Genomic DNA, 15,936 nt, shown 5'->3' on the forward strand with positions numbered 1-15,936 from the left:
AGGGAGAAATTAATAAAATCGAAAGTGATAGAGGCATTGATTTAATAAATAAGACAAGAAGCTGGTACTTTGAAAAAACAAACAAAATAGACAAAGTAATGGTCAATCTAATTAAAAAAAGGAAGGAAGAAAAGCAAATTAACAGCATCAAAGATGAAAAGGAGGACATCACCTCTGATGAAGAGGAAATTAAGGCAATCATTAAAAATTACTTTGCACAATTATATGTCAATAAATACACCAATTTAGGTGATATGGATTAATATATAACAAAATACAAACTGCCTAGACTAACAGAAGAAGAAATAGAATTCTTAAATAATCCCATATCAGAAAATGAAATCCAACAGGCCATCAAAGAACTTCCCAGGGCCTGATGGATTCACCAGTGAATTCTACCAAACATTCAGAGAACAGTTAATCCCAAAACTATACAAACTATTTGACATAATAAGCAAAGAGGGAGTTCTACCAAACTCCTTTTATGACACAAACATGGTACTGATTCCAAAGCCAGGCAGGCCAAAAATAGAGAAAGAAAACTATAGAACAATCTCCCTAATGAATATAGATGCAAAAATATTAAATAGCATACTAGCAAAAAGACTCCACCAACTGATCAGAAGAGTCATTCACCATGATCAAGTAGGATTTATACCAGGGATACAGGGCTGGTTCAATATTATGAAAACCATCCACATAATTGACCACATTAACAAGCAAACCTACAAGAACCACGTGATTATCTCAATAGATGCAGAAAAAGCTGTTGATAAAATATAACACCCATTCCTATTAAAAACACTAGAAAGCATAGGAATAGAAGGGCTGTTCCTAAAAATAATAAACAGTATATATCTAAAACCATCAACTAATATCATCTGCAATTGGGATAAACTAGATGCATTCCCAATAAGATCAGGAGTGAAACAAGGATACCCATTATCACCTCTATTATTTGACATTGTACTAGAAACACTAGCAGTAGCAATTAAATAAGAAAAAGAAATTGAAGTCATTAAAATAGGCAAAGAGGAGAACAAATTATCACTCTTTGTAGATGACATGATGGTCTACTTAAAGAATCCTAAAGATTCAACCAAAAAGCTAATCAAAATAGTCAATAACTTTAGCAAAGTTGCAGGATACAAAATAAATCCACACAAGTCATCAGCATTTCTATATATTTCCAATGCAGCTCAGCAGCAAGAACTAGAAAGAGAAATCCCATTCAGAATTACCTTAGATAAAATAAAATACTTAGGAATCTATCTCCCGAGACAAACACAGGATCTATATGAACACAACTACAAAACACTTTCCACACAACTAAAACTAGACTTGAACAATTGGAAAAACATTAACTGCTCATGGGTAGGATGAGCCAATATAATAAAAATGACCATCCTACCCAAACTCATCTATCTATTTAGTGCCATACCCATGGAACTTCCAAAAAAATTTCTTACTGATTTAGAAAAAACCATAACAAAGTTCATTTGGAAGAACAAAAGATCAAGAATATCCAGAGAAATAATGAAAAAAAATACAAAAGAAGGGGGCCTTACAGTCCCAGATCTCAGACTATATTATAAAGCAGTGGGCATCAAAACAATTTTGTATTGGCTAAGAGACAGAAAGGAGGATCAGTGGAATAGATTCGGGGTAAGTGACCTCAGCAAGACAGTATATGACAAACCCAAAGATCCCAGCTTTTGGGACAAAAATCCACTATTTTGTAAAAACTGCTGGGAAAATTGTAGGACAGTGTGGGAAAGATTATGTTTAGATCAACACCTCACACCCTACACCAAGATAAATTCAAAATGGGTGAATGAATTGAACATAAAGAAGGAAACTATAAGAAAATTAAGCAAACACAGAATAGTATATATGTCAGGCCTTTGGGAAGGGAAAGACTTTAAAACCAAGCAAGACTTGAGTCACAAAATGCAAAATAAATAATCTGGAATACATCAAATTAAAAAGGTTTTGTACAAACAAAACCAATGTAACTAAAATCAGAAGGGAAGCAACATATTGAGAAACAATCTTCATAAAAATCTCCGACAAAGGTTTAATTACTCAAATTTACAAAGAGCTAAATCAATTGTACAAAAAATCAAGCCATTCTCCAATTGATAAATGGGCAAGGAACATAAACAGACAGTTCTCAGTCAAAGAAATAAAAACTATTAATAAGCACATGAAAAAGTGTTCTACATCTCTTATAATCAGAGATTTGCAAATCAAAACACCCCTGAGGTATCACCTCACACCTAGCAGATTGACTAACATATCAGCAAAGGAAAGTAATGAATGCTGGAGGGAATGTGGCAAAGTAGGGACATTAATTCATTGCTGGTGGAGTTGTGAATTGATCCAACCATTCTGGAGGGCAATTTGGAACTATGCCCAATGGGTGATAAAAGGCTGTCTGCCCTTTGCTCCAGCTATAGCACTGCTGGGTTTGTACCCCAAAGAGATAATAAGGAAAAAGACTTGTACAAGAATATTCATAGCTACACTCTTTGTGGTGGCCAAAAATTGTTTATACTACCTATTTCCTTGTCTCCATTACCTGGACTATTTGATTATTTCACTCTGGTAGATCATGATGTTATTTTTAAAGTTTTTTTTCTTTATTGTCAGATTATGTCAGTATAATTGTTAATAATAATTTTCTAACATTTTGCAATCCATGTTATCTTCTGTCTCATTCTTTTCTCCTTCACAGGAAGGCAGGTAGCATGACATAGGTTGTAAATGTGTTAATTTACAATCCATATTTTCATGTTTACCATGTTGTGAAAAATGATACATATCAACCACACTAGAGAAAAATTCATATATGAAATATAGTGAAAAATGGCATGCTTCAATATACATGTAGACTTCATCAGATCCTTCTATAACAGTGGATAGTCTTTTTTTGTCATGATTCCCTTGGAGTTGTTCTGAATACTTGCATTGCTAATAATAAATTCAGAGTTGATAATTGTACTTTATTGCCATTACTATATACATCATTCTCCTGCTACTGCTCATTTCATATTGCTCACTCCATGTAAGGATTTGAAAGTTTCTTTTATGATCATTTTCTCTTTAATTTATTATGTTGCAAATAGTAATTTATTGCAAACAAATATCACAAATAGGTTAGCCATTCCCCAATCAATGGACATCCCTTTGTTTCCAGTTCTTTGCTACCATGAAAAGATTTGCTATAAATATTTTTGTATGAGAATGTTCTTTACCCCATTTTTTATCTCTTTGGGATACAAACATGGTAGTGGCAGTGGTCTGTAAAAGAGTATTCACAGTTTTATGGCCCTTTGAAGATGGTTCCAGCTTGCTGTCCAGAATGGTTGTATTAGTTCACAATTCCATTAATGTTAGTGTTCCAATATTCCAAACCTCTTCTGACATTTATCATTTTCTTTTTTAAAATATTAGCCAGTCTGATAAGTATGAAGTGGCACCTTAGTGATGTTTTAATTTCCATTTCTCTAATCATTAGTGTTTGGGAGCTTTTTTTTCCCAAAAGACTAAACATAGTTTTAATGTCTTTAATTTCTTCATCTGAGAATTATCTGTTCACAGCTTTTATCTATTTGTCAATTGGGGACTGTAGCGAGGGAAGTTATAAAGTGCACAGAAGCTGCCAAGAATTGATTGACATCCCTCAAGCCTCAGAATTCTCCAAGAGCTGGCTGGGTCAGAGTTCTAAGCTGTTGAAGGGACAGATTTCTAACTGTCTGTCTGGAGCAGAAGGTCAAGCCTGTAGTGTGTGGATCTTGACTTTCCTGGAAAATCTCATATTGTAAGTTGCTGCCTTAGAATAAGATCAAAAGGATTGAGAAGAAGATCCCCATACATTCTGGTGGACAGAATGATTTGGGAGGACCCTTTCTCTGTCTTTCCTGGAACATCTGAGGACTCATAAGCTGGATTCCTGTTACCTGACCCACCAAGGACTCTGTGTGTGAGACTCTGGGTTCCCTGTTGGACTTATTCTTAGAAATCTTTTGTTGAGTTGGTTAGACAGGTTATGTTTAGGAAATTAACTATAGTGGGTTAAATAATTGGGGCAAATAGTCATATGTAAACCTTTCCCCTTTTCCTTCCCCACCATCCCTTTCTTTGTTAATAAATATGTATATATATATATATATATATATATATATATATATACACACATATATAATTTATTTAAGAGTATTATTCCCTTTTGTATAAACCTTTTCCCCTTCCTTAATTCCCCATAACAGGATGCAATGGGTTTGAAATTCTTCTGAAATGCCAACTTCAGCCATGAAGTAATCAATAAGAATCCCTTTTGCTGGATATATAATCTTGTTGCAAACAAATAGCTTCACAGATATTAAGCAGATAATTAGATATGTGCCAAGTATCTATAGGGCAAAAGAGGTTTTCCACACTTCTAGGGTTGTTAAGCCATGATGGCTTCCTACCACAGGGTAATATACTTCATATGAGTTTATTAAATAACTTTGAAATTCAGGGTAGAAGGGAAATATTGCTTTCCAATATAATATCCAAAGGTGAATAAGCATAGACCCCTGGAAACAAATCCAGCCAATAACTTCAAAATTAACTTCTATAATAAATAGGGGGAAATGTGAGTATCCTAGATGTTTGAATCAAGGAATGGGAATTCCTAGAATGTTTTCTTCACAAATAGATGAATAGTTTTCTTTTTAGTCTGAAGAGTTGTAGAAGATCATATTCTTAAGGCCAAATTTAACCTGGTATAAATGGGTGTCATCATGTTACAAAAGGCAAATGTGGCTACTAGTTCTTTAACTGCAAAATCCTCTTTAAACCAGTGCAATAGTTGGTTAGTTTTAGGACTGAAAACCATTTACCACAAGCTTTCCACTCCTAAAGGTTGAAGTTACAAACTTGAAGGAACTTGGTCAGTATAGCATAATCCTTATCAGATACATAATAAAGATCACTATTCAACTCTAAAATCCAGTGGCATTCAATACTCATTAGTGTGAGAAAGAATTAATCATCTAAATCAGGAGTTCTTAAATAGTAATTAATGAATTAAAATATTTTAGTAACTATGATCTTATGTACTTTTATTATGTAATCTTATATTTTATTTTGAAATTAAAAATAACATTAGACTGCCAATGAGGTATATGAACAAAAAAGGAACTCCTGATCTAATGATATAGGGATCCATATATGGCACAAAGAATGATTAAAGGCACTAGTGAAGAGATTTCCTATTTTATGGAGTTCCTTAATGTTACTAAAAGAAGCTAGCCATGAGTAAGAATGTTCCAGTTCAACATAAAATATAATACAGTTTTAAGGAAAGTTATAGTAGTAGTCTCTCGGTGACCGAGAATGACAATTGTCTTTGTGCGTTTTCATCTATGGTGTATCCTCATATGGCTTTGAACTCCAAAGACTGAGGCGCAAAGTTTGTGGCACATGGGGCATGGGAAGCGAGTTGTTACAGAAGGTGCGGTTGTGGCCTGGTGTTTGCGTTCACATGCAGGGGCAAGATGTCAACGTCGTTCATCTTCAAAGGTGGTGGCGGCATGGTTAATGTGGGTTCGCCAGCAGCTTCTGACAGAGGCAGCAAGTTCTAGTTGCTTTGGTGTAATGCCATCCCACTTCAAGTTTGACTTTAGCTGATCCTTGAATCTTTTCTTTGGTCGACCTTGTTTCCTGAGTCCAGCTGACAGTTCACCATAGAATACCTGTCTTGGTATTCTCTGTGGGTCCATGCGGATGAAGTGTCCAGATCACTGTAGCTAGGTTTTGAGGACCATTACTTCGATGCTGGTGGAGCTGGCTCTGTCAAGGACTTCCTGGTTGGTGATTCGGTCCTGCCATCGGACCCTCATGATTGACTGGAGAGAGCGTTGGTGGAATTGCTCCAACTGTTTCATGTGCTTCCGGTACAGTGTCCATGTCTCACAACCGTACAGGAGCGAGCAGAGAACCACTGCGTTATACACTTTGAGCTTTGTCGCAGTGCTTACACCTCTGTGTTGGAGGACTTTGGAGCACAGCTGCCCGAGTGCCTGGCTGGCCTTTTGGATCCTGGCATTAATCTTGTGGTCTAGGGACCCATTGTTGGCAGTGGTGCTGCCCAGGTACTTGAAAGTGTTGATATTAGAAATCTGCGTGCCCTCAATTGTAATGCATGACTAGTTAGTTGGCCTCCCTGGAGCAGGTTGGAACAGCACCTCTTTTTTGCTGAGGCTGATAGTCAGGCCAAACAGTTTTGTTGAGGTAGAGAACATGTCCACAATGGTTTGAAGATGATTTTCTTGGTGGGCCATGAGAGCACAGTCATCTGCGAAGAGAGCTTCCAGGATGAGTCTCTCTGTTGTCTTTGTTTTTTCAGTCAGGCAGCGAAGGTTGAATAGTGAGCCATCCAGTCAGTATTTGATGTAGGTGCCCAGATTTAGATCCATCACAGCATGTCGTAATACTTGGGTGAAGAATTGGTTGAATAGCACCAGAGCAAGGACGCAGCCTTGTTTCACACCATTGGAGATGCTGAAGCGATCAGAAGTCTCTCCAACAAATAGGACTTCCCCTGTCATGTTGACATGAAAGAGCTGGATCAGTTTGACGAATTTTGCTGGGCAACCAAGCTTGCTAAGGTCACCCACAATACGTCCCTGTTCACTGTGTCCAATGCCTTCGTCAGGTCAATGAAGACAATGTATAGACTCAGGTTCTGCTCAAGGCCTTTTTCCTGCATTTGCCTCACCAAGACCATGTCGATGGTGTTGCTATCTGGTCGGAAGCCACATTGTGATTCAGGCAGGTTCTGCTCTGAAACAGATGACAGGAGTCTGTTGAGTATAACATGGGTGAGGATCTTTCCAGCAGTGGAGAGTAGTGAGATTCCTCTGTAGTTGTCACAGGCTGCTCGTGCACCTTTGTTCTTTTATAGGGCTACGATGGTGACATCTCTGAGTTCTGGGGGCATGTCTTCCTCTTCCCATTTGCTGGTCAGCACTATGTGGAATGCCTGAAGCACCTTTCTCTTTAAGGCCTTGTACACCTCAGTTGGGATCGCGTGTTTACTGGGTGCCTTGCCTGCACTCATTTGTTTAATGGCTTTTTGGACCTCCTCTATTGAAGGAGGGACATCAAGTTGTTCAATGGTACAGTTTTGGGGGATCTGGTCAAGGGTGCTTTGGTCGACTAAAGAAGGTGGGTTGAGAAGCTTACTAAATGTTCTTTAAGGAAAGTAAGTACAGGAAATACAAGTATTGCTACAGCCAATAGAATTAAGGATAGGTCAGATATTTTAGACAAGAAGTTGTTGCCAGAAGCAGAATAATCAATAACTAATTATACCATTTCCAATTTTCACTTCAAGTGTGATCTTGAATTTCCTATTATTAGGAAAAGGATAGTGTAAACCTGATATATTAAGGGGAAAATAAAAGATTCATAGTGTATTACAGCTCTCTAGGAGTTCATCTATAACCCTAGGAATGATTCTGGAAATTTGTTATAATCAACATCTCAGCTCAATACCTGAGTAGGCAAATGTGGGGTCATGTTAACATATTAGATCACCAACATCAATTCAATGTTCACGTCCCACTGTTAGGACTGATAATTTCTGTTCTTCAGATATGATAAAGCATGCTAGTCAAGAACATATCTTATATAAAGATCATAATCAGTAAAATAATTAAGAATGATCAACAAGATGATCACTATAAAATCTGAAAAGACTTATATGAGGGGATGAAAAATGAAATGAACAGAACTGAGAGAACATTTTACACAGTAAAATGTATAATAATCAACTATGAATGACCTAACTATTATCAGCAAAGTGAGAATCCAAGATATTCCAAGGGATTCATTAGGAAAGAGTCTCTACTTCCATTGAAGGAAAAGTTGGAGTCTGAATGCAGATTGAAGCATACCATTCTTCATTTTATTTCCTCCATGTATTTTTCCACTAGTAAAAATGATATATATATATATATATATATATATATATATATATATCTCATTTCAGAACATGATGAACATGGAATTATGTACATTAAAGCAACTCTTTCTGGGTGTGTTGTTAGAATTTGCTCCCCAGGACTCTCTTTCTCAGCATCCCATTCATATGTTTATGCTAACATGCTGACATAAGGAAGATATAAGTTTTGTGTTGCTCCTCCCTTCCTCTTTCTCTCTCTTTTTACCCTGGAACACCATTTGTAGAGGTTGGGGGTGTTATAAGGAAGAGATAAGTTTGGTAGGTTTTGCAGAGGGCAGAGGCATGAGGTCAATAAGGAAAAGATTCTTGAATTCTGCAGGAAGGGTTAAGCTGTTACTCAGGGACTGTTGAGTCTGGTGGTCTCTCTCTCTCTCTCTCTCTCTCTCTCTCTCTCTCTCTCTCTCTCTCTCTCTCTCTCTCTGGAGGTATGTGGGGAATATGGCTGCTTACCTGAGTGCTGAGTCCTGTTTCCTATCCTGCCTGCTGTCTTGTGTGCTGTATTTCCTTAGAGAAGAACTTGGTGATCCTAAACCACCTGCCTTTGGTGATTGTAAGGGTCCTTTTGGATCTGGGACCTTCCCTGGGCCCTGCTAAGCTTATCACAAACCATTACCCTTTTGAACTAAGGTGGTTTTAGGGCAGAATTAGGAAGTGTGGGGATTGGGAAATTTAGGTGAGTGAGGAAAGATTAGAGTAGTCAAACATCTCTGTGAAGACTCTCGTCATGGAGACATTTAGTTCTGGGGGATTTTAGTTAGTGGGATTAGTATTAATGTTATCCTGATTCCCTTTAACTTTTTCCTATTTAATGAAATTCTTTCTCTATTACTGAGTGGTCTATGTTAATTTCAGACCAGGTTTTGCCCTGGTCAGAGTTAACTGCTAGTCTTCAACCCACAGTGTAACATCTTGATACTGGCCCAATATAATCCATCCTGCCCCATCCCAAACACCACCTTATTCCAGGTAGGAGAGGTTTACTCCTGTGGTCATACTTAAGTTTTTTCTTTGTTCTTTTCTTTCTTCTACTTCAAGTAATTACTAATAAATCTTATAAAATATAATACTTGGAGTTATTGGATATTAATTTAAATCTAATAAGTGAAAGCAAAGCACTGGAAATTGAATGGATGTTCATCAATAGGGTAACAGCTAAACAATTTGTGGTATATGAAATTGAAATGAAATTCTATTTGCACCATAAGAAATGAGAGTAAGATGATGACAAAAGAAACCTTGAAAGCCTTATTTAGACTGAGCAATGTGTTAAGTGAGCAGTAACAGGAGAATGTCGTATATAGTAATTGTAATAAAGTAGTTATTATTAGAAATGCAAGTATACAAGGCAACGCCAAGGGACTCATGACAAAAAGACTATCCACTGATGTAGAAGGATGTGATGAAGTCTGCATGTTTATTGAATCAGCATGCCATTTTCACTTATTTCCTACGTGAATTTTTCTCTAGTGTGGTTGATATGTGTCTTCCTTTACAACATGATAAACATGAAAGTATGGATTATAAATTAAATTGAATTAGATTTATAAAACAAATGTCAATATATCGACATACTATGTTCAATGTGCCCAAAATCATGAAAAAATATGAGTTTAATTTGTTAATATTTGATACTTTTTTGAAAATAATAATTAGGGTGGTTTGGGGGGGGCAAAATTTCCTTCAACTTCACAAACCTGAAAATGTACTTTACCTTGATATTTCCTAGTTAATTGCTAAAATTCACCAATATAATTTTCCATGCCATGCTTACTTCAGATTTTAGCATTACTTTATGCTGTTACCATCAACCTGCAATACTTTTCCTACCTCTCCTCTAATTATCTAAATCCTACACATCCTTGGAATAGATCAAGATGTGCCTTTCTCAGAATGTATAACTGTAGTCCATATTTATCTTCCAATTTTAGTATTTCTATACCATTAGTTTTCTTTCTTTTTATATGTGCATATATATAGGATCATAAAATCATACATTTAGAAAGAAGGGACAGTTGGGGATATTGAGCTCAAGCTTCTCATTTTACAAATGAGGATTATGGTATTAGGTGGTAAGATGACTTCCTCAGGCTCACATAAGTAGGAAATGAGGAAGAATTTGAACTAGTTCTTCCTTAAACTAAGGTTAATGCTCTCAACCTTACATTGCTCTGCATTTCCAATGATCATTTACTATCTTACATTACTATTACAATGATTTCTGCATTTATTGATTGTATGCTGAATGATCAAATAAACCAAAACAAACTTTGTGTTATGTCCTTTTCATTGAGAAAAAAAGTCACTTACCTCTTGTGATTTTGGAAAATTGAAACATTTGTTTGGGGGATATGTTTACAATAAATTCTATTTAATATGTATAAGTAAAAATATCAGGCTGAAAAGAATGGTGGATTAAATATTTTAAACTGTTTTAAAATATGCTTATCATCATTGTATCTTCCATTGGGTGGTGCTGACTTGTTTGTTCAATCATAAATGGGCAACTTATTTTAATAAATGAACAATGAAACTACCAATTCAATCAAAATCATTGAAAAAATTGTGTATATCAACAGGTCCTCAGTAGCTAAAGTGGAAGCTGCCATTGTTGTCATTGTTGCTGCTGCTAACTTTTGAGCCAAGTAACACAGAAGACACATGCCAACATATCAGAACATCAACAAATCAATTCATCAACTTCCAAATAGGAACTTTGGGACTGATTATTTCAACAAACTCTACTGATGAGAAAACACAGCCTATTCATCACCCCCTGTTAGTAGCTATCAATAATGTGTCTTTCAAACCTATCATTCTACTTCTTACCTCTTTCATCTATATTTTCCACAATTACTGTTCAAATGTAAACCTTTACCCCCTACCGTTTCCCCCCTCCCTCTTCTTCCTCTTTATCTGAGGCCTAAGCCCAACCCTATTCAGTCTTTATTTCTAGCCTTCCTGCTAACTACTTACCACATGCAACCTGTATTTTATTGTGAGTAAATTCAACTTGATACTGAACATTTTATATAAAACTCCTTCTACTTTGTTTCTTTAAGTAAAAGTTGACTTCCTCCTCTTTATACCACCAAAATCTACAGTGCAAGCCTATTGTTTCTTCCACTTCACCTATCTCAAAAGGAGGTCCAAAATTGTTATCCTCTTAGTTTTCTGTTATATTTATTAAATCTGTGATGGTAAACCTATGGCACATGTGCCAGAGATGGCATGCAGAGACCTCTCTGTGGGCATGCATGCCAAGGATCCAGTGTCCCAAGGACCTAATGTGCCCATCCCTATAGCACAGTTACCCAGAGTTCCTGACTAGAAAGCCAGAGGGAGGAGCAACTAGACTGTTGCCCTCATCCCCCATCCCCAAGCCTGACTACAGCTCCCCCAAACCCTGTCCAGAAGTCCAATGGGAGTGCTTCCTCCCTTACCGGGGTAGAGTAAGGTGGGAGGATCACTATGTTTTCTATGCTCAGATGACAGAGTCTGCAAGTCTGTTGTAAATCTGATTCCCATGGAGGGGTTTGTGTGGAGTGAGAAATTAGTGTTATTCTCAAATATATTAGTAATATTAATATCTACAAAATGAATATACCTAGGACCCCAATAGGAGTTAGTAAGCAGATCTCTTCAAGACAGCAACCCTTTCAGGACAAGATTGTTCCACCCCATTCAGAATACAATGGCCTTTTAAATACCTTTGTCCTGAGTGAGACAGCAACAACTGATGTCTTTACTATCAGAAGCCACCAGTGTCTGTACTATACAAAATATATGTGGTATCTGGGGATGTGTCTTTTGAGTTTGTACTTTAAAATTGTTCAAAATGGTGATCTAGTGATATAAGAATAAGTTTTATGAACCAGAGGTTAGACTAATAGTCTCTTCCCTATTTTGCAGCTCTCTTCCCCAATTTCTTTCACAAACAAATTTGGGCTGCTTTAATTTGTGTTCCTAGACCCTTCACCTCTTACTAGTCTTTTCAATTTGTATTCAAAGAGGTACCTTCCAGAAGGAGATAGGTGGGATAGAAGCTCTGGAAAACACAATGGTGGTTTATTAGAGATAGCAATCTCCCAATCAGTCCTGTACCCAAAGTGTATCAAAAACTGTTCTGGGTTTGTATACAGATTAAAACCTGACTTTATCTGTTGTTAAAATTGCTAAAAAAAGATTAATTTGGAGGATACCCCCTTCATGAAGGCTAGAATATGATGTTGTGAATGTGTCAGGATGATGTTATTTTACCTGCGTGTTTTATTTTCCTATAAATAAGGGGTTTTCCTGTAAGTTGGGGCTTTTTGCTTTTTTTTTTCCTGGCTGTTTTTTTTTTTTTCTTTCTCTCTTTATCTCTAAAGCATTGCATTTAAAATGGCTTGTTTCCTTGAATAGTGGCTAAGAGGGTGAAAGTTGAAATTTTCAAGATCCCTTCAATTTGTACTTCACACAGATTGCTATATCTGCCTTGAAACTCTGTGCCCTTTTTCTACCTTTCCAGTTCTAGTCATCATTCAAAGTCTTACCTTATTATACCTTCTTAGATCTTCCACTACTTCTATGCTTTCTCTCCATTGTCTGAAATACTACTGTTTTAGTCATAACTTGCTCATAGAACTTTCACATAATGTATTACATTTTATTAATTGTGTGATATGTTTTGGTTTCTGCCACTATGGAATATGTTATAAAAACTCACATTTATTAAGTGATTAATATTTGCCAAACCCTTTGAATGCAAACAGAAAAGTGAGAATAACCATCTCCTCAAAAAAGTTACCTTCTAATTGAGGGAGATAACACCCAAGTTCAGGGTCAATGAAATGTCCCAGAATTCCTTAGTGTGGCTTTGGTGAAGTATTGGCACTTGTTCTGGGCCAGCATGGGGGAGCTTCTCTGTTCCCTCTCTTCTCATTGCCCAAGGACATTTTTTGCATGCCTTTCCTGTCCAGTGACAGAAAGTGAACACTTCCTCCCTCCACTCTCTGGGATAATGGGGGCAGGGAGAGGGGCTCTCAGGTAGTTTGAAGTTGCAATTTGGGCACTCAAACTTGAAAACGTTGACCAAGGCTGCCTTAGAGTCCTATCCAGAAAGATGAAGTTCTGATAGTCTCTGAATCAGGATGTCAGTTTCTATTTTAGAAGCTTCATTATTATTATTAATTGATACCTTTTTATATTGTGAAGCCTAAATAATGTCTTGTACATAGTGGGTGATCAACAAATATTTCTTGAATGAATTGGTTCAAAAAGTGAAGACATATGAAAAGAGCAAACCAGAAAGCTTGACAGAATGAAAATAGTACTGGATTTAGATTAAATTACATGTTCAAATGTTATTATGACACTTAGCTGTGTAAAGTTGAGCAAGTCGGTATACCCTTGTGTGCTTTAATTTCCTCATATGGAAAAATGAAGGAGTTCTGGATGAACCTGAAGGTATTTCCTAGGTCTAAACATATATTTTTATTACAACTGAAAAATGTCAACATCATGGCTTGTTTTTCATGGCTGTTCTCTAGGTGCCATGCCTATTGTTTCCTAAATGTCCTGGTTACTTCTTTCCTTAATTTCCACTGATTCTAATTATACAAGACAATCTTGACCTAGACCCACTGAATGTCTTCAAACCATCTGTGCACAATCCCTTTTGCTTTCTTTTGTATAATGCAAATTGAATTGAGGAGTGAAGTGCATATCATCTGTGGAACAAATATGACTGTGTTTAGGATTTGAGACAGATTTTCATACTTTTCAGTGAACCTAGTCAAATGGTGACATGGTGTTATTTTGTCATAAATGATTTAGGATAATATAGAAAAACAAAAATATGAAGCATAGGCATAATCTTTTCTACCAGAATTCATATAGTCTTTCATAATGCTTTTAGACTACAAACAACACAGTTAGTTTAAGAACAAATAGACCACCTATATTTATTCTTTGACAATTAACAATGTGCAATTTCCTTTTCTTCACATTCCTTTTGTCTAATAATCAACACATTTGAATTTATTGACTTTTCATTTGTGGCTTCAACTGTCTTAATTATTGTATTCAATTAGTCACCATTGATCAATTAGATTGTTTCTTACCTTCATGTCATTTCCTAAAAGCTTCAGACAAATGATTCCTTGTACCTTATATCCCCCTTTGGCTAAGCATCACAATTTAATCACCTAGACTACTGTACTAGCAGGAGAAAAACAGTCCTGAATTGAACTTTAAAGATAGCCTAATATGTTTTATACAATTACATAAGGCTGAATTTCTACTTTTGGAGGGTCAGAGGAAAAAGAAGTGGAACAAATTATCCAGTTAGCACAAGATTTGAGGTTCATTTTCGGTTCAATCACTGAAGTCAATTGCATTCTGAATTTTTACACTTAGTTCTTTTTGTGAATTTCAAATCCCAGCTGGCATCAAATAAAAAATTATGTTATAGATCCAAAGCTTTTTGATGTATATAACTTGTAGCATTAATAGATTGACAGTGTTTGAAAAGCCTCAGTCATTCATAAACCATTTAAAACACATTTTATCATTCTAGAGTGTAATAAACTAATAGAATTAAGCTTTGATTTACTTGAGCCTTTGAAACTCTTACCAGAAATCTGAAATCCATTAGCCATTCTCTGAATTCAGTGACTGCTGCGATAAAGAATAAACCATTATACACCAGCTCATTGCAAATATAATATACACAACAGCCGCGGTTTTTCATTCTCTTCTCCTCATTCTTATTGACATAAGCTGTGAGCCGTAGTTTCCTATTTAGTGAATAAGATTTTATTGGCAGGTTCAGAAAGCCATATCATTCCCCTAAAACTTGTCGTTATGCTACAAAGTAATAGAATCAACAGTTTAACTTATTCTTTAGTGTAGTTCTTTTTTCCCTGTGATACAAACTTAAACCATTTAGTGGTTTCAGAGTATTTTTGTGCAATTGTTTGTGCCTCATTTATCTTCCCTTTAATAACATCAAAGCTAAAATGGTTAAGAAGTGAAAAGAAAATTTATATTTTACTTGACTTGTTACTGAACTCAGAATAAAATATTTATAAGTATTATATCTAGCAGCACTCCTGTCTTTAGGAAGAAACTAAGCCACTTTTATTCAAAGCTGCTAAATTGAAACAATTAGAAAATTTTCTAATTAAGAAAACACAGAATTGAAAAAAATGCTTCTGTTTTAATATTATATTTCTTCTCTTTGTATGAAAAGAATTCAAATCTTAAAAAAATTACACATATTGCAAAAACAAACAAATAAACCTCTTTTCTTTAAAGGTTAGATGCTGCCTTTTAAAATTAATGATTCTTATTTTTTTTTTTTTTGGTTGGTAAGATGTGAAGGCAAATTATACCTGTACATCATATATATACGTATATAAATTATTTCACTCATTTTAAAGATAATTTCAATACTTAGAGCCTACTTGGTTAAGCAACCCTATCTAATATACCATAAAATATTGTGACCTATTTGAAGATTGCTAGTCATCTCTTATTTGTAGAAATAACCAAATCATCCCTGAGGTACTTGCAAAGTTTCTTCTTCCTTCTTTTGTTTCTTTCTGCCTATTTCTCCCTTCTGATGCCTGTGACACTCTGATCCATGCCTGCAAGGAGTGTCTCACTGACTTAACTTAACTAAGAAACTCTAGATATAATCAAACCACAGAAGACCTAGAGTGTCTTTCCAGCTTTCTCTCTGTAATTGATCCCACTATTCACAACTCAGCCTCAGGAAAAAAAGCAAGGCATCAGCAGAGTCCAAAGAAATCTGCAAGGATTATCAACTAAATTCTTAGGAAAATCTGTAGGAATTAAGTTAAGATGTTTTTTTTTTAACATTTCTTAATGTATTGTCAGCTTTCTAACTAAGACACTGAAAAAAAACAGAGAAAGAA

This window comes from Monodelphis domestica, chromosome 8, assembly GCF_027887165.1.
Source record: "Monodelphis domestica isolate mMonDom1 chromosome 8, mMonDom1.pri, whole genome shotgun sequence".
In the NCBI taxonomy this organism is placed as follows: domain Eukaryota; kingdom Metazoa; phylum Chordata; class Mammalia; order Didelphimorphia; family Didelphidae; genus Monodelphis; species Monodelphis domestica.